Raw genomic sequence first — 19,240 nt, forward strand, 5'->3', positions numbered from 1 at the left:
TTGTTCCCAGATGTTGAAACAATCACACCGTATAGTTTGGGGAAAAAGAGTTCTTTGTTCTCTCACCTGCTATGAGCTTGCAGCCTGGCATTGTCCCATGTGTATTACTAACTCATCAGTTATGCAGCTATGCATGCGGCCCACTGGAATACTAATGAAATTGATCCCTGATTAATTAGTTCCAAGTTGTTTACAGACAATATAACAAATGTCACTCTTTAAAATGCAATGGTCTTGTCAATATAACCTGTTAAAGTCATTATTTTTTCTAAACTACACAAGATTATCAGTGGTGAGAAAAACCTGTTTGCAGCATTCTCTGAGAATGTAGCCTTCAAGATACTTCATTCCAAAAGTGCTGCATTTCATTGTTTCAAAATATTATTAACATTCAAAGTCACCCAGCAATAGCAAAGGGGATTATTGCAGGGTTGTAATTGGTAATTTATGACAGGTTCAGGAGGTAGAGGATTGCAGGAGAATGTCATAGGAGGTGAGAGATGTAGACTCCATGTTAGAAGTGCTGCAATTAGTCATTCTACTGGGAAGTCATCTGAATGACAAGGACTTTATGTGGCACACTCAGTGAGAAGTCTTGAGCAATCAGGTAGCTTTGTGTTGTCAGAACTCAGGAATAAATTTTATGAATTAATTAGCAGCTAACTGTTGGAGTCAGGACTTGGAAGATGTTCTGAGGATCTCAGAAAGTAGGAAGATCATTGCTGCCTCTGTGTTGGGGGAAACTACAAGAGGCCAGGAGATGTGAGCATTAATACTTTGGTGAAGCTGAGGGAGTTAGAGTTAAGAATCTCACAAGCAGTATTTTCTTGATGCAACTGAGCAATAATGGAGCTTAGAGAAAATTTCAGGGCAGAACTGGCTCAATACAGCTAACTATTGGTGAAGAGCTGGCTTATACATGCATGCGGCCCACTGGAATACTAATGAAATTGATCCCTGATTAATTAGTTCCTAGTTCTTTAGCTTATGCTTAAGTTATGAAGTGTGTTTTTCTGAATCAAGGGTAGTTTAAACTTCCTTTTCTGGATCCAATCTGAACAGGAACAGTCACCGAGGGAGTCCACGACTGAATAGCTTTTAAGAGGGATTTTCAAGACCAAGTCAGCAAAAGTGAGGAAATATAATTCTTTATGAAGTTCAATGGTATTTGATAGGTCATTAACATCTGGGAGGAATTGCTGAAAAATTCACATAATCTGTCTTGATCACATTTGCTATTTGATAGGCAATGTGATATGTTCAATCACAGGCTACTACTCATATTTATAGCTTAACTCTGGATGTTAGAAATAAGCTGTATATCTGTGGAGTATTGCATTACTGTTCTGTTATTATATAGACAAGTTCGTTATTTGTTCAAAGCCAAAGAATTGTGTGGCTTTATTCTGCAGGTCCCTGGGCTCTCATTATGTTTACTTTAAAAATGAAAGTTGGGGGGATCCAAGGTGGCTGCATCCTGTTGGGATCGCATTTGCTGGGGCCCAGGCTACAACACTGACCTGACAGAGCCAGAACCCATCCCAAACACTTTACTGTGCAAAAACACAGTAAAGGAGCTAGAAACCTGAAAAAATCGACTTACCTCAGTCCTTGCAACTGAAGAATGCTGAAGAAAGGAGAAAGCTCACCCAGGGCCAGGATCTAGCTCTCTGAAGCAGCAGGCTTGCTTACTCACCGGACCCTGGTAAAGGAGCTGGCCAAATCTTGTGAGGTCCTGGGGAGACAGATCCAGGAAAAAAATCGAGAAGCAGGCTTCTGTATCTGCTTTGCTGCAAAACTTGCGAAAAAGGACGATGAGGGGTAAAAACAGAGACTGACTCCTCCAAGAGCCAGACTGAAACCCTGGAAACACAGATCCGTGATCTGTTGGACAATCTCGAAAACAGGGACAGAAGAAAGAACCTGCGTGTTGTTGGCATACCAGAGGGGATTGAAGGGATTGATTGTGGCACGAAAACCAGGTGTGGATTAGCACCCACGTGTTGTCCTGGTAAGGTTTATTCATTATAAAAACAAGCAGAGGATTATGGAAGCCTCTAGAGCCCAGGGGAAGGACCCGAGACAATTGGTATGTGGCGGTTCCAGGGTCATGGTTTTTCAAGACTACTCGGCAGCAGTGGTCTGGAAAAGAAAGTCCCACAGTGGTGGCGAGGAGATTGAGAGAGTTTGGGATCCAGTATTAAGATATCCAGTGATGCTTCAGATCAATCATAATGGATCCATACATTCGCCAGAGAAAATGAAGAACTTTACGGACACGTTGACTTAAGTTCAACAGCAGAATAGACATATAGGGCAGAGCTGTTTGGGTTTGCTCTTCTTTAAAAAGGACTTGGTGGAGTCTCCTTTCTGGTAATAAGTTGTGTGAAATGATGTCCAGGATGGATAGTGTATTTATCTTTAATTTCTAAGTTATGTTAAGGGATAGGTGACATATTTATTTTTAGGTTACTTGTCTATAATACTAACCTTGCTCTTGGGTGTTTTTCTCTGTTCAGCAGGTTGTTGGTGTATGTGGCACGACCCTAGCTTGTAAGAGTTGAGAGGGCAGTTGGGTTGGTTAGTAGGGTTGTAGGGTGTATAGGTTCCCCCTTTGAGTGGGAGGTAAATTCCTCCAATCAGTGCCTTTGTTGATTTTTTGTTTTTCTGTTTTTGCTATCCATAGTTTTTGGAAGTTTTGTAGATTTGCTGGCTGTAGTTATTTTAGTCGGTGTAGTTTTGGATTTTGTGGATTTTTTTGCATGAAAGCTCAGCTATCTTAGCTTGGGTTCTTCCTCTCCGGAATCTAGATGATGCTATGGAAGGTTATGGCTAAGGATGTTTTTAAGTGGTGCACCTGGAATATTAAAGGCAGTCATTAAGGTACTTTCCAGCCTTAAAACAGAGAGGGTGGATGTTGCCTTATTACAAGAAACACACTTGGATGATGCAGAGCATTTGAAGCTGCAACAGAATGAATTTTCATCTTTCAATATGAGTAAAGGGGTGGCCATTTTGGTTATAAAAAAATCTCCCATTTAAATTGTTAGAGTGCATTAAAGATACACATGGGAAATTTGTAATCCTTAAAGCTTTGATACATGGGGAAGAATATGAGATCTTAAATGCTTACTGTCCCCCAGACCACCCCTTAAATTCTTGACAGACACACTTTCTAGACTGGTTAATCTTTCATCTCAACATATCAGCAAGACCCTTCGGTAGACAGATTGCCAGAAGGCCCACTGATATCTTCTTTGTGATCTAAACAATTAAGGGATTTGAGTGCTGAATTGGGGTTGGTAGATGTTTGGAGGCATCTTCACCCTACTGGCAGGATGTTCACATTCTTTTCTAACCCACCTAAATGCCATACCAGGATACATCTTTTCCTGACCCCTGTGTGGCATCATGTACATTTGGCAATTTCACAATTATGCCCCAGTGTATTTCATGGTCAAGAGGAAGGATACCATAGTAGGCAAAAAGCAATGGATACTGAACCCCTTCAACCTCACGGGTAGCAAGTTTGTTGAATTCTTTTCTACTGAGTTCAGGGCTTTTTTAGATATTAATTCAGGCTCGGCCAGTAGCCCATCCATTCTTTGGCAAAAAGCTAAAGCCTATGCTCGGGGTTGGTTATTTCCTATTCAGCCAGTAAGAAGTGACAGATGGGTGAGCAGCAACGTTTGTTCGAGTTGCATCTGAAAATAGCTGAAAAGGCATACTTTGACAGGTCCCCATTGGTTAAACTGCAGATGATCACGGTACTTTGGTCTACACTGAACTCCATGCTCACAAAGACAGCCAAGAAGGAACTTAAATTTGCAAGTCAAAGGCTGTTTGAGCACGGAGATAAGCCGGGCAAGTACCTAACATACCTTGCCAGGAAAAGGAGTGCCCCCCAAGCCACTACTTCGATCAGACAGTATACTGGAAATTTGACCTGTGATTCTAAAAGGATTAATGCAGCATTCCAGAAATTTTACTCTGAATTATACCAATCTGAAAGCTGAGAGAGTGGGCAGGTTAGGATGGAGTCTTTTTGTAAGAATTTGGACCTTCTTGGAGTGACCTTTGAACAAAAGTCTCTCCTCAATGCTCCATTGTCACAGCAGGAGGTTTAGCAGCTGTGAGGCAGCTCCTGAATGGGAAGGCGCCAAGTCCTGATGGGCTCCCCAGTGAGTTCATTAAGGAATTTCTAAGTATATTGTCAGGGCTGAGGCTTAGTATGTTTAATGACTCACATAGTCGTGGCCTCCTCCCACCATCTCTAAGAGAAGCGAGAAAAAGGCCCCGGAGGCCTGTGCTTCCTGTAGACCCATTTCATTCCTGAATGTTGACTTCAAAATTCTATCCAAGACCCTGGCATTAAGGCTAGAAACTGTACTGCCCTCCATAATTAAGGCGGACCAGATGGGGTTCATAAAGGTTCGCAGATCAACAGATAATGTCAGGAGAGTACTTAACATGATCCGAGTATGTCAGCAGCGATTGGTAGAGGGATTGGGGTGATCTCCTTAGATACGCAAAAGGCATTTGACAGGGTCAAGTGGCCATATCGTTTTCATACTTTGAAGTAGTTTGGCCTGGGAGAGGCCTTCATCAGATGGGCAGAGGTTTTGTGTCGTGATCCTCTTGTTGTGGTCCTCACCATTAGTGTATGGTCAAGCAATTTTAATATTTGTAAGGCAGTTGACAGGGGTGTTCCTTGTTACCATTGTTTTTTATACTGGTAATTGAACTGGAAGTGGAGCCAATATAACCTCTCCAGAAGTGAGGACAAAGTCACATAAGATCGTACTGTATGCGGATGACGTTCTTGTCTTCTTATCAAACCCAACAGTCTCAGTATCACACCTGATACAATGCATCAATTTACTTGGTGGCTTCTCAGGTTATAAGATCAATTTTGTGAAGTTAGAGGCCATGCCCATTGATGGTCTCCCTTGCATTCCTGATCCTGAGAGCGACCTCGGTTCCCCCTCAAATGGTCGCAGGAGACCTTTCTCTAGATTAGATTCCCTACAGTGTGGAGACAAGTCCACACCGACCCTCCAAAGAGTAACCCACCCAGTCCCATTTCCCTCTGACTAATGTACCTAATACTATGGGCAATTTAGCATGGCCAATTCACCTGGCCTGCACATCTTTGTGACTGTGGGAGGAAACCAGAGCACACGGAGGAAACCCACGCAGACACGGGGAGAATGTGCAAACTCCACACAGACAGTTGCCTGAGACTTGAATCGAACCTGGGACCCTGGTGCTGTTAGGCAGCAGTGTTAACCATTGAGCCACCGTGCCACCCCTCTTATTATTCCCATTTTTGATCAGCTATTTCAAGCTAATTTTTCCCATTTATTCAACAGAATCAAGCAGGACCTTAGTTGATAGGAGGTGCTTCCGATCTCTTTGCTAGATTGGATTGTTCATTTTAATGAGAGCTTTCTGCCTGCCTGTTGTATCCTATGCGAATGCTTCACTAAGCTTTTACTAAGCAAATATTTAGAAGACTGAACAGCTGGTTTAGTTCTTTTATCTGGTATTGCAAATGACCCCTAATTAAATTGACTAAATTAACCTTACAGACTGGGAGGAGTGGGCCTCCCAGATATCAAAATCTATCAGTTGAGCTCATTGCTATCTTATTTGAATGATTGAGCCTGGGTGGACCCTCACTCACTTTGATCGGACATCGAAGCATGTCAGGCAAAATGCCCCTTTGTTAGCCTGCTGTTCCTAGACAAAATGAGAACAATTAAGGAATATTGCCAACTGTCATTAATACAAGGTGTGGAGGGCAGTGCATCAGGTAAGGCAATATCGCCAAAACATCATTTTTGACATCCATAGATGGTATGGCCAGGCTTTCAGCCAGGGATGATGGATTCTAGGTTTAAACTATGGGCAGTTAGGGGCATGTTTTGCCTGAATGATTTATTCGAAGGGGACATATACTGATGTCTTTTGACCAGTTGGCTCAGAAAGATGAATTGTCCAGTAGGGTCTTATTTCGTTTCTTTCAAATGAGAAACTTCATACAAAAACAGACCACACTTTTAACTGATCTTTATAGTTGTTGTGGTTCTATTCGCCGAGCTGGGAGTTTTTGTTGCAAACGTTTCGTCCCCTTTCTAGGTGACATCTTCAGTGCTTGGGAGCCTCCTGTGAAGCTCTTCTATGCTGATTCCTCCGGCATTTATAGTGGTTTGAATCTGCCACTTCTGGTTGTCAGTTGCTGTCCGCTGCAGTGGCCGGTATATAGGGTCTAGGTCGATGTGTCTGTTGATAGAATTTGTGGATGAGTGCCATGCCTCTAGGAATTCCCTGGCTGTTCTCTGTTTGGCCTGCCCTATAATAGTGGTGTTGCCCCAATCGAATTCATGTTGTTTGTCATCTGAGTGTATGGCTACTAGGGATAGCTGGTCGAGTCGTTTCATGGCTAGTTGGCGTTCATGGATACGGGTTCATGAAGCGGACAGCAACTGACAACCGGAAGCGGAAGATTCAAACCACTATAAATGCCGGAGGAATCAGCACAGAAGCGCTCCACAGGAGGCTCCCAAGCACAGAAGATGTCACCTAGAAAGGGGACGAAACGTTTGCAACAAAAACTCCCAGCTCGGCAAACAGAACCAGAACAACGAGCACCCGAGCTACAAATCCTCTCACAAACTTTGATCCTTATAGGTCCGACATGGAGAAAGGGTGTTGATTGCTGAGGATACATTATCTGTTAGCAATGCTTATCATCTGTTGGGAGAGGGTCCCTGGGATGAGATTGAATGGTTCTATAAGGAATGGGAGAGGGAGTTGGACATTGATATCTCTTCTGAAATATGGGAGAATATTTGGGAAAATGCAAGAAAGATCTCAATTTGCAACAGGACCTACGCCTTGCAACTGAAGATTCTCTACAGGATTCATCTAGCCCCAGACCGCCTCGCTAAATTTAAAGCGGGAGCATCTCCAGTGTGTCCTAAATGCAAAGTGAACATGGTCATTGTCTTTGGTCCTGCCACAGACTGCAGGCATACTGCAGCGCAGTGGTAGAGAAAGCCTTGGGGATGGAGGGAGAAAAGGACCCAGTATCTCTTCTTCTTGGCTTTGTTAATTCTCTTTCATTAGATGCATACAAAAACAGGCTTTTCAGTTTCCTTATTTTTTGTGCCAGAAAGAACATTCTCTTAGAGTGTGTTTCAGAAAATCCCCCAGGACTGATGGGCTGGAGTAATCTAGTCATGGAGCACATCCACCTGGACTTTCTTACAAGTATGACGCACCATAAAACCAAGAATTTCTGTAAGACGTGGCGGCCCTTTTTGGACTACCTGGGTACAGATTTTTCCACCATATTAATATGAGCCTTTATATAGCCATGGCAATTCTATGTAATGGATTTGGCATCCAGAGGGGAGGAACCATGAACATATGAACTTATGCACTCAATGATCAAGGGCTATTCCTTTGTTTTACTGAGCTGTGCTATGTTTATTATCATGACTATTATTGTTAAGATATTCCTTTTTAGCTTAGTTATTAGTTAATTTCTATTTATGTAACTAATGGGTTTGCTTTATAATGTTGCATTAAATTTTTGGCTTTGCATTTGTTGTAATATTCAAAAGAGAAACCTTTTACAATAAAAATATATTCAAAAAAATGAAAGTTAGATGTGATCTATATGGACTTCAGTCAGGCGTTCGACAAGGTTCCCCATGGGAGACTGATTAGCAAACTTCAATCTCATGGAATACAGGGAGAACCAGCCATTTGGATACAGAACTGGCTCAAAGGTAGAAGGCAGAGGCTGGTGGTGGAGGGTTGTGTTTCAGACTGGAGGCCTGTGACCAGTGGAGTGCCACAAGTATCGGTGCTGGGCCCTCTACCTTTTGTCATTTACATAAATGATTTGGATGCGAGTATAAGAGGTACAGTTAGTAAGCTTGCAGATGACACCAAAATTGGAGGTGTAGTGGAGAGCGAAGAGTGTTACCTCAGATTACAACAAGATCTGGACCAGATGGGCCAATGAGCTGAGAAGTGGCAGATGGAATTTAATTTAGATAAGTGCAAGGTGCTGCAATTTGGGAAAGCAAATCTTAACAGGACTTACCATTAAGTGTATAAGGTCCTAGGGAACAAAGAGACCTTGGAGTGCACGTTCATAGCTCCTTGAAAGTGGAGACGCAGGTAGATAGGATAGTGAGGAAGGCGTTGGGTATGCTTTCCTTTATTGGTCAGAGTATTGAGTACAGGAGTTGGGAGGTCATGTTGCGACTGTACAGGACATTGGTTAGGCCAGTGTTGGAATATTGCATGCAATTCTGGTCTCCTTCCTATCGGAAAGATGTTGTGAAACTTGAAAGGGTTCAGAAAAGATTTACAAGGATATTGGCAGGGTTGGAGGATCTGAGCTACAGGGAGAGGCTGAACAGGCTGGGGCTGTTTTCCTTGGAGCGTCGGAGGCTGAGGGGTGACCTTATAGAGGTTTACAAAATTATGAGGGGTATGGATAGGATAAATAGACAATGTCTTTTCCCTGGATCAGGGAGTCCAGAACTAGAGGGCATAGGTTTAGGGTGAGAGGGGAAAGATATAAAAGAGACCTCAGGGCAACTTTTTCACGCAGAGGGTGGTACGTGTATGGAATGAGCTGCCAGAGGATGTGGTGGAGGCTGGTAAAATTGCAACATCTAAGAAGCATTTGGAAGGGTGTATGAATAGGAAGGGTTTGGAGGGATATGGGCCGGGCGCTGGCAGGTGGGACTAGATTGGGTTGGGATATCTGGTCGGCATGGACAGGTTGGACCGAAGGGTCTGTTTCCATGCTGTACATTTCTATGACTCTATTTACAAGCCTCAGCTAGAGTAGAACAAATATGGTAACTGTCCAGAATCAAAACATGATCAACATCCATTTATTTTTGTTTTTAAGTAAAATGAGCACATTAATGAAGTTTTCTACAACATTTATTCTTCAAAATATTATTTTCAGTGCACATTATTCCACCATGTTGTAGATGATTTAGATGGTAAGTTTGCAAAATTAGTGGTATAGTGGACTAAGATAACAAAGAGATCTTGATCAATTGAGTCAATGGGTTGTGGAGTAGTAGATGGAATTTAATTTGGATAAATGAGAGGTATTATATTTGGTAAAACAAATAAGGGCAGGACATGTACAATCACAAGTAGGGCTTTGGGTAATGCTGTAGAACAGACAGACCTCGGGGTACATAATTCTTTGAAGTTTGCATCACATTTGGATAAGGCGGATAAGAAAGAGTTTAGCACATTTGCCTTCATTGTTCAGACCTTGGAGTATTGAAGTTGGGATGTTGGTGAGGCCTCTTCTGGAGTACTGAGTCCAGTTCTGGTCACCCTGTTATAGGAAGGATATTATCAAGCAGGAGAGAGCTCAGAAAAGATTTACCAGAATGTTGCCAGCAATGGAGGTTTTAAGCAAAAGACAAGGCTGGCACTTTTTCACTGGAGTGTCGTGTGACAATTTTGCACTTAAAAAGGTTATTTTGTCCTTGGGTTTTTTTCAACAGAAGTCGTAAAGGCAGAGGTGATGAAGTGCTCTAGTTTAACATTGGCAGGGGAGTTGCCAGTTCTCCCAGTTCAGAATTTTTCTAATTGGGTTTAGCTGTGACAGTCAGAAGATGCTGCATTCCACAAAGGTTCCATGCTTCAGCAAATAATTCCTGACTGACTTTTCTGTCTGAAATCTCTCTAGAAGTTGTTCTCTCCTGCCTGCAAGAAACTGTGTTTCAACTTACCTTTTTACCAAGGGGTGTGTTTATTGGATGTTACTGGAACCGCTCCTTCGTTAAGTTGCTGTCTCGGGTTGATTATGTTTTCCAATAATTAAGTTATTCAATGTTCCGTTTTCTTTTGTTCGTGTTTCAACTGTAGTGTTTAAATACATTGTGTTTTGCTTAAAGCGAAGTAATTTGCCCAGCTGTATCACACTTGGAATATCCACTTCACATCTGGCTCTAAAATAAGAAAAAGTTAGGATCTAGGCTACCTTCTTTAAATATTTTGAAGGGGTCTGGCCTGATCCATAACAGTTTGGTGGCTCTTGTGGGGATCGATTCTATAATTCCAATTTGGGTTTAGGGTTGTTGGACTCAAATCTGGCAGGTTTTAGTGTCTTTTGTTCCATGTGTTGAATTCAATTGGTTTAAAACAGTGCTTGGTTTGGTAATGACTCTTTCGGTCACCAAGGGTTTTCTGGGGTGAAAGAAGTGACTTTATGGGTTTTACAATAGGTGAGCAAGGCAAAGCTGTTGGGTTTGGCAGACAAGCTGGAATTGGGGTTGCCTTCATCTGTGAGGAAAGGAGAAGTAATTACAGCAATACCACAGCATTCAAATTTGCTGGAAATGCCATCAGAATCTTTGGAAATGGCTAGAATTAAATTAAGATGAGGCTGCTTGAACATGAAAAAGAATTGAAACAGTTTGAATAATGATTAATATCAGAGGAAATCTCCCTTACAGAACAAAAAAAAGGAAATAATCACTTTTCAAAACAAAAAGAGTCACTTTGGCAGAGGAAAATAAAAGAAGAAAGCTGTACCAGAAAAAAGAAAAAAAGAGAGAAGAAAAGGAAAAAAAAGAGAAAGAAAGGGAAAGAGAAAGTTTGAACTACAGAAATTGACAGAAAAGCCGGCTTAAAAGGATGGAGGTGAAGGGAGAAGGTAGAATTGAGGAAGATAGTGAGGATCAAATAAAGCAATTTTGATAGGTGGATAAGGGCATTAAAAATAGATCAAACATGTGAAGGTCTTCGACAATTATTTTGGAGGAATTCAAAAATTAACTTCCTGAGGTAGTGAGAACTTGCGAAAGAGCAGAGCATTAAGACAACAAGGTTAATATATGAAATTGCTGATGAGTATGAGTTGGTTCATAAATCAAAGTTTTGATTTATGAAACATAGATCTCAGTGAAGATAGCAAAGATAGCTTACCACAGGGTATAAAGGAAACCCACAAAAAGGAAAGAGAAGTTAAAAAGCTACAGTGTTTTCACGTCAATAAAGTAGGCTACGTGAAGTAGCAGTGTTGGTGGGTTAGAAAAAGCACTAGGAAGACAGATGTAGGAAAACAGGTTAAACCAGTGAATTTTTTAAAGTGGTAAAAGAAAGCACAGTGGAAGCTAAAAAGCTGCACCGGAATGTACAACCTGGTCAGAGGTCGGCTGACGAGGAAGTGCCAGATCTTCTTAAACCATTTACTTGTGAAGGTAAGGTTTATTCACATAGGCCAGGAACAGCAGGTAAAGAAGTTACAATATTAAGAGATATGGGATCATGTCAATCTTTGATGTTGAGATACATAACTCAGAAGGAATTTTGCCAGGAAGTGCTGGTATGTGCAATTCATGGTGAGACAAGAAGTGCTCCATTATATAGACTGAGGTTAGAGTCATAGAGTCATAGTGATGTACAGCATGGAAACAAACCCTTCAGTCCAACCCATCCATGCTGACCAGATATCCCAACCCAATCTAGTTCCACCTGCCAGCACCCGGCCTGTATCCCTCCAAACCCTTCCTATTCATATACCCATCCAAATTCCTCTTACATGTTGCAATTGTACCAGCTTCCACCACATCCTCTGGCAGCTCATTCCATACACGTACCACCCTCTGTGTGAAAAAGTTGCCCCTTAGGTCTCTTTTATATCTTTCCCCTCTCACCCTAAACATATGCCCTCTAGTTCGACTCCCTGATCCAGGGAAAATACATTGTCTATTTATCCTATCCATACCCCTCGTAATTTTGTAAACCTCTATAAGGTCACCCCTCAGCATCTGACGCTCCAAGGAAAACATCCCCAGCCTGTTCAGCCTCTCGCTGTAGTTCAGATCCTCCAACCCTGGCAACATCCTTGTAAATCTTTTCTGAACCCTTTCAAGTTTCACAACATCTTTCCGATAGGGAGGAGACCAGAATTGCATGCAATATTCCAACACTGGCCTAACCAATGCCGCAACATGACCTCCCAACTCCTATACTCAATACTCTGACCAATAAAGGAAAGCATATCAAACGCCTTCTTCACTATCCTATCTACCTGCGACTCCACTTTCAAGGAGCTATGAACCTGCACTCCAAGGTCTCTTTGTTCAGCAACACTCCCTAGGACCTTACCAAGTGTATAAGTCTTGCTAAGATTTGCTTTCCCAAAATGCAGTAAAATGAGTGTCTAGTGAAAAGTGGAGTAGTGGTGACAGTAGTACTGGAAATATGTTTGGCTCCAGGAATACAATGTGTCCTTGGTAATGATATAGCTGTGTCACAGGTAGGATTGCTGCTGACTGTGGTTGAAAGGCCAGTGGAAAATCAGGCAATTGAGGTATTACAGGAAGTATAGCCTGCAATTTTTCCTGACTATGTGATAACAAGGTCACAAAGTCATCAGTTGAAATAGGAGGAGAAATCAAAAATTTCCAGAGGCCATTCCAATACGCACCCATTGTAATGGTGCCAAAACCAGACAGTACCCAACAGTTTTGTATAGGCTATCACAAAGTCAATGCAGTCATGAAGTCTGATTCATATCCATTCTGCATTTGGAAGACTGTATTGAAAAAGTGGAAATAGCAATGTATATTTCTAAGTTGGACTTAGCCAGAGGATACTGGCAGGTACCCTTATCTGAAAAAAGTGAAGACAATTTCAGCTTTCGTAACACCGAATGGACTGTATCAATTTAAAGTCATTCTATTTGGTATGAAAAATGTGCCAACCACATTTCAAAGGCTAACCAATAAAGTCATTTCTGGTCTACCCAATTGTGTGGTACACATTGACGACCTGGTGATTTTTAGTCACACATGGTTGGAACATTTGCAGAATTTATCAGAATTATTTGATCGACTTCAGGAGGCGGGCTTGGTGATAAATCTGGCTAGGAGTGAATTTGCCAAAGTCCAAGTCACATTCCTGGTCCATTTTATCGGATATGGACAAGGAATGTGAAAACAAAGATTATTGGTGAGTTTCCCATACTATTGATGAAGACAGCAATACTACGATTCATGAGAATGAATGGATTTTATCAGAAATTTATACCAAATTTGAGCTCCACTGACTGATTTATGAAAGAAATGCAAGAAGACTTAGTGAATGGCCAGCTGTTAGAAAGCATTTGACAGCCTAAAAGCTGCATTAACCACTGCCCCAGTATTAACCACATCTAATTATGCAAAGCCATTCAACGTAACTATCGATGCGAGTGATGTGAGTATCAGTAATGTACTCTTACAAATATGAGAACAAGACGACAGAAAGAACAATCGGATATTTCCTTGGGAAATTGAACATTCATCTACAGAAATATTCGACAATTGAGAAGGAGGTTTTGAGCTTTGTGCTGGCTTACAACATTTCAAATTAATGTTGCCGGTAATGTGTCTGAGGCAATCATATATACTGATCACAATCCATTAAAGTTTTTGGAAAAGTTTAAGGAGAAAAATTCCAGACTGTTCAGATGGAGCGTATTATTGCAGTCATTCAATTTGAAAATTATACATGTGGCAGGACGAGAAAACATAATTGCTGACGCATTGACAAGACTTGAATTAAAAAAAATGTTTGGTGGCAGGAGTAAACAGACTAAATAGAATGTAGTAATGAATATTTGCATAGGTTATTGTCAATAAAATGTATATTTATTGTAGTGTACTAGCAGAGTAAGACTAAGGGGTTTAAAATGAAGCCATCTTTGTATGTTGATGGTTCATTTATTTTAAAGGAGGGGTTAAGTGTGACGATGTTGTCACTTTAAAAAAGGTTATTTTGTCCCTGAGATTTTTCAAGAGACATTGTAAAGGCAGAAGTGGTGAGGGGTCTAGTTTATTAATTGCAGGGGAGTGGTCTATTCAGGTTTTTCCTAGTTTGCATTAGCAGTGGCATTCAAAAGATACTGCAATCCAGAAAAGTTCCAAGCTTCAGTAAATGATTCCTAACTAACTTTTCTCTCTGAAATCTCTCTGGATGTTGTTGGCTCTTGCCTGCCAAGGGATGTGTTTATGAGATGTTCTGGATTGAAACAGCTCCTTAGTTAAATTGCTGCATCAGGTGTGCTAAGTTTTCCAATAGTTAAGTTATTTTAAATTCTATTTTCACGTTTCAATTGAAGTCATCGAGGCATAAAATCTTACGGCACAGAGACAGGCCCTTTTGTTCAAACTGGTCCATGCTGAGCAAAATTTCCATCGATGCTAACCCCATTTCCCTGCACTTGCCCCATATTCTTCTAAACCTTTCCTATCCATGTATTTATCCAAATAAGTTTTAAAATGTCATTAATGTACCCACCTCAACTACTTTCACTGGCAGCTCATTCCATACGGGTACCAGTCTCTGTGTAAAAAAGTTGCCCATCAGGTTCCCTTTTCTTTCCCCTCTAACCTTAAACTGACATCCTCTAGTCCTCGATTCCACAACCCTGGGGAAATATACTGAGTACATTCACCCTATCCAAGCCCTTTATGATCTCATACACTCCTATAAGATCTGCCCCCTCAGTCTCCTACACGCTAAAGAAAAATGTACTAGCTTGTCTAACCTCTTCCTATAACTCAGACCCTTGCGTTCTGGCAACATCTTTGTAAATTTCTTCTGCACTCTTTCCAGTTTAATAGCAAGGCGACCAAAACTGAACACAATACTCCAAGTGAGGCCTCACCAACGTCCTGCACAACTGCAGCATAACTTCCCAACTCTATACCCAATGCCCTGACTAATGAAGGCTAGTTTGCCAAAAGCCTTCCTCGTTGTCCTGTCTACTTGTGTCTCCACTTTTAGAGAACCATGCATCTGAACTCAAGGTGTTTAAAATAAATTGTTTTGTTTAAAGCTGAATGGTTTGACCAGTTGCATCACACCTGGAATGTTCATTTCAAATCTGCCTTTGAAAGAAGTAAATGTTAGGATCTAGTCTACCTTCTTAAATAGCTTTAGGCAGTCAGGCCTGGTCCATAACACTAGGAGTTGAGGGGTGACATTATAGAGGTTCATAAAATCTTGAGGACTATAGATAAGGTGAATGGTAGGTGTCTTTTCGCTCGGGTAGGGTGTTTCAAGACAAGGAGGCATGTTTTTAAGGTGAGAGGAGAAAGATTTTAAAAAGACATGAAGACAACTCTTTATGTAGAGTGGTTCATGTACGGAATGAAATTCCAGAGGAAGTGGCAAATGCAGATGTAGTTACAATGTTTAAAGGTATTTGGATAAGAAATGAATAAGAAATGTTTGGAAGGATATGGGCCAAGCGAACTAGTTTCGTTTGGGAATATGATCAGCATAGACTCATTGGATTGAATATTCTTTTTGCGTGCTGGATACTCTATGACAGTATGTGACCCTTTGTTCAGCGATAAGTGCCACACAGATATTGGACATGTTACTCCTGGTTCTGCAGGAATTATGCTTTGTTTTACAGTGAGTGTCATTACTGGAGTGAGTTGTTCCTGGTATTGCTAATAATCACAATTTTCCAGCTCGAAAATTACCCCATTTCTCATCCGTTTTCTAGGTTTAGTCTCAATTTATGTCTGACCTTATATTCACCAACTTTAGCTGAGCTGAGCTTTTATGATTCATCCTATACAGTTTGTCCTTCCAATATACTCAGGTTGTAATTTGACACATTTGCTTAAGTATTCACTTTCTGTATGTAGGTTTGCTCGCTGACCTGGAAGGTTCATTTTCAGATGTTTCGACACCATACTAGGTACATCTTCAGTAAGCCTCCGGACGAAGCACTGCTGGTGTTTCCTGCTTTCTATTTATATGTTTGGGTTTCCTTGGGTTGGTGATATCATTTCCTGTGGTATCACCATTTCCTATGGTGATGTTATTTCCTGTTCTTTTTCTCAGAGGGTGGTAAAATGGGATCCAAGTCAATGTGTTTGTTGCTATCGTTCCAGTTAGAATGCCATGCTTCCAGGAGTTCTCGTGCATGTCTGTTTGGCTTGTCCTAGGATGTATGTGTTGTCCTAGTCGAAGTGGTGTCCTTCCTTATCTGTATGTGAGGATACTAGTGAGAGAGGGTCATGTTGTTTTGTGGCTCGTTGATATTCATCTATCCTGGTGGTTAGATTTCTGTCTGTTCATCCAATGTAGTGTTTGCTACAGTTCTTGCATAGTTAAAAGAAAATATTGCATGTATGGTGACGAAATAATTTAAATGAGCCTTCCAATTCAGCAAGCAAACCTACATCCAGAACCTCAACCCAAGCTATGAATCTTCTTAAAACTTGCTGTTCACTTTTTCTTTCCTGTGCTACAATAAGTTATCATCTCACTTTCTCCTTGGTAATTAGGTGATGCAATTTACTTGGTAACAGTCTTATATTTTCTTCTATTCAACAGCTGGGCGGGTGACTTCATGTCCGTTTTAGGATCTGACTGACAACAAGCCAAGACTTGGATCTTCCTTTTACATAGAATATAGAACATTACAGAGCAGTACAGGCCCTCGATGTTGCGCCAACCTGTGAAACCAATCTGAAGCCCATCCAACCTATACTATTTCATTTTCATCCATATGTTTATCCAATAACCATTTAAATGCCATTAAAGTTGGCGAGTCTACTACAGTTGCAGACAGGGCACTTCACTCCCTTACTACTGAGTAAAGAAATTACCTCTGACATCTGTCCTATATCTATCACCTCCTAATTTAAAGCTAAGCCCACTCGTGCTAGCCTTAATCATCCAAGGAAAAAGGCCCTCACTGTCCACCCTTTCCAATCCTCTGATCACCTTCCATATCTCTATTAAGTCACCTCTCAATCTTCTTCTCTCTGATGAAAACAGCCTCAAATCCATCAGCCTTTCCTCATAAGACCTTCCCTCAATACCAGGCAACATGCTGGTAAATCTCCATTTCCAAAGCTTGCACATCCTTCCAATAATGTAGCAACCAAGTACGAGACACCAGAGTTTTGTACAGCTGCAATATAAACTCATGGCTCAGAAATTCAATCCCTCAAGCAATAAAAGCTAACACACCATATCCTTCTTAACAACTTGGGTGGCAACTATCAGGGATCTATGTACATGAACACCGAGATCTCTCTGCTTATCTACACTATCAAGAATCGTACCATTGTCAAGTACTCTGTGTTCCTATTACAGTGGAAACTTGATTATCTGAACGTTATGGGTGGGCACTATTTCACTCGGATAATCGATTATTCGGAAAATCGATTAAATGCCTTTCCTCTGGGGCTCGTAGTTTTAAAGTCTGCTCCAGACTGAAGCAGCACACAGAGCGCGAAACCCCGCCCCTCCGTCCAACCCCATGCCCCAACCCGTCCAACACCGCCCCCCCTCCCCAGAACAAAGTGTGTGGGGGGTCCACCCCCCACCCGGTACAACACCGCCTCAGCCCCCAGAACAAAGCGCACGAGGCCCCACTCCCAGCACCGTCCCGCCAACCCGGTCCAACCCCGCCCCCGCTCCCCAGCACACGAGTCCCCACCCCAAAACCTGATCCAACACTGCTCATGTACCCCACCACAAAGCACATGAGCCTCCGCCCCATCCCAACCTGGTCCAACATCGCTCCCCCCCCCAACCCAGTCCATCTCCGCCCCCGCCCCCCACCACACAGCGCACGTGCCATAACCCCCCCCAACCCAGTTCAATCCTGCCCCCGCCCCGCAGCACACAGCGCACGAGCCCTGCCCCCCAACCCGGTCTAACCCCACCCCCTAGCACAATGCACTCGAGCCCCCACCCCCTACACAGCCCTCCACCGCCGCCACCCCACCACGTCCACCCCCAGCCCCTCTCCGGGACATCCAGACTACATCAACAAGGTTGCTGCTGCTGCCTTTGTAGGGTAAGTTTCCAAAAAGCGCACAGGTGTGCACACACACGCACACATAATCTTTTACTGCAAAGTTTTGACAGGTTCCATGTTGAAGAGATTATTCCTGGGAAGCCGGGGAGGGGTGGGGGGGGGGGGGGGGGGGGGGTTAGTGTATACCCCTCTGTATAACGCCAGGGAAAGTGTGGGGAGAGAGAGAGGGCAGGAGGTCTGCCATTTAGAGACACTGCCTGTTTAAATCATTGTAAACAAAAGACGCGAGCACTACTGGAAATACGTCTTTGATGTAATGTTTCTATCGGGACCTCGAGATCTCCTTCAGATAATCCGATTTTCGGATAATTGGTATTCAGATAATTGAGGTTCTCCTGTACTCCTTTCAAAGTGAATCACTTCACACTTTTCTGTAATAAACTTCATTTGCCATCTCTCAGCCCAGCTCTGCGGCTTATCTATGTCCCTCTGTATCCTGCAACATCCTTCCGTACTATCCACAACTCCACTGACCTTAGTGTCATTCGCAAATTTACTAACCCATCCTTCTACGCTCTCAGCCAGGTCATTTAGATCCTTGAGGTACACCACTAGTAACCGAACTCCAGGATGAAATTTCCCATCAACCACCATCCTTTGTCTTCTCTCAGATAGCCAATTACGATCCAAGCCACTAAATTACTCTCAATCCCATGCCTCTGTATTTTCTACAATAGCTTACCATGTGGAACCTTATCAAACACCTTACTGAAATCAATATACACACATCAATCACTTCACCCTCATCCACCTGTTTGGTCACCTTCTCAATAACTCAATAGGTTTGCGAGGCATGACTAAGACTATCCTTAATCAATTTTCTTTCTAGATGATTATAAATCCTATCTCTTATAATCCTTTACCCACAACTGAAGTAAGGTTCACTGGTTTATAATTACCAGAGTTGTCTTGAACGAGGGGTCAACATTTATTATCCTCTAGTCTTCTGGCACTATTCCTATAGACAATAATGACATAAAGATCAAAGCCAAAGGCTCTGCAATCTCCTCTCTGGCTTCCCAGAGAATCCTAGGATAAGTCACATCTGACCCAGGTGACTTATCTATTTTCAAACTTTCCAGAATTGCTAACACCTCCTCCTTGTGAACCTCAATCCCGTATACTCTCATAACCCGTATCTCTGTATTCTCCTTGACAACATTATCTCTTTCCTGTATGAATACTGCCAAAAAATATTCAATTAGTGTCTCTCCTATCTCATCAGACTCCACACACAACCTCCCACTACTGTCCTCGATTGGCCCTACGCTCAATAGTTTGCAAGGGTTCTTTTGACCACCTGGGTGTGTGAGACACCCAGGTCTATAAGGGTGCTGT

General features: G+C 42.2%; 1 protein-coding gene across 1 annotated transcript in view; it reads right to left on the reverse strand.

Moving 5' to 3' along the window:
• Positions 1-19,240, reverse strand: part of LOC132824536 (astacin-like metalloendopeptidase) — a 300,317-nt gene that overhangs the window by 250,400 nt on the left and 30,677 nt on the right. The gene's annotated exons all lie outside the window — the stretch shown is intronic.

Source organism: Hemiscyllium ocellatum, chromosome 18 (genome assembly GCF_020745735.1).
Source record: "Hemiscyllium ocellatum isolate sHemOce1 chromosome 18, sHemOce1.pat.X.cur, whole genome shotgun sequence".
NCBI classification, from domain to species: domain Eukaryota; kingdom Metazoa; phylum Chordata; class Chondrichthyes; order Orectolobiformes; family Hemiscylliidae; genus Hemiscyllium; species Hemiscyllium ocellatum.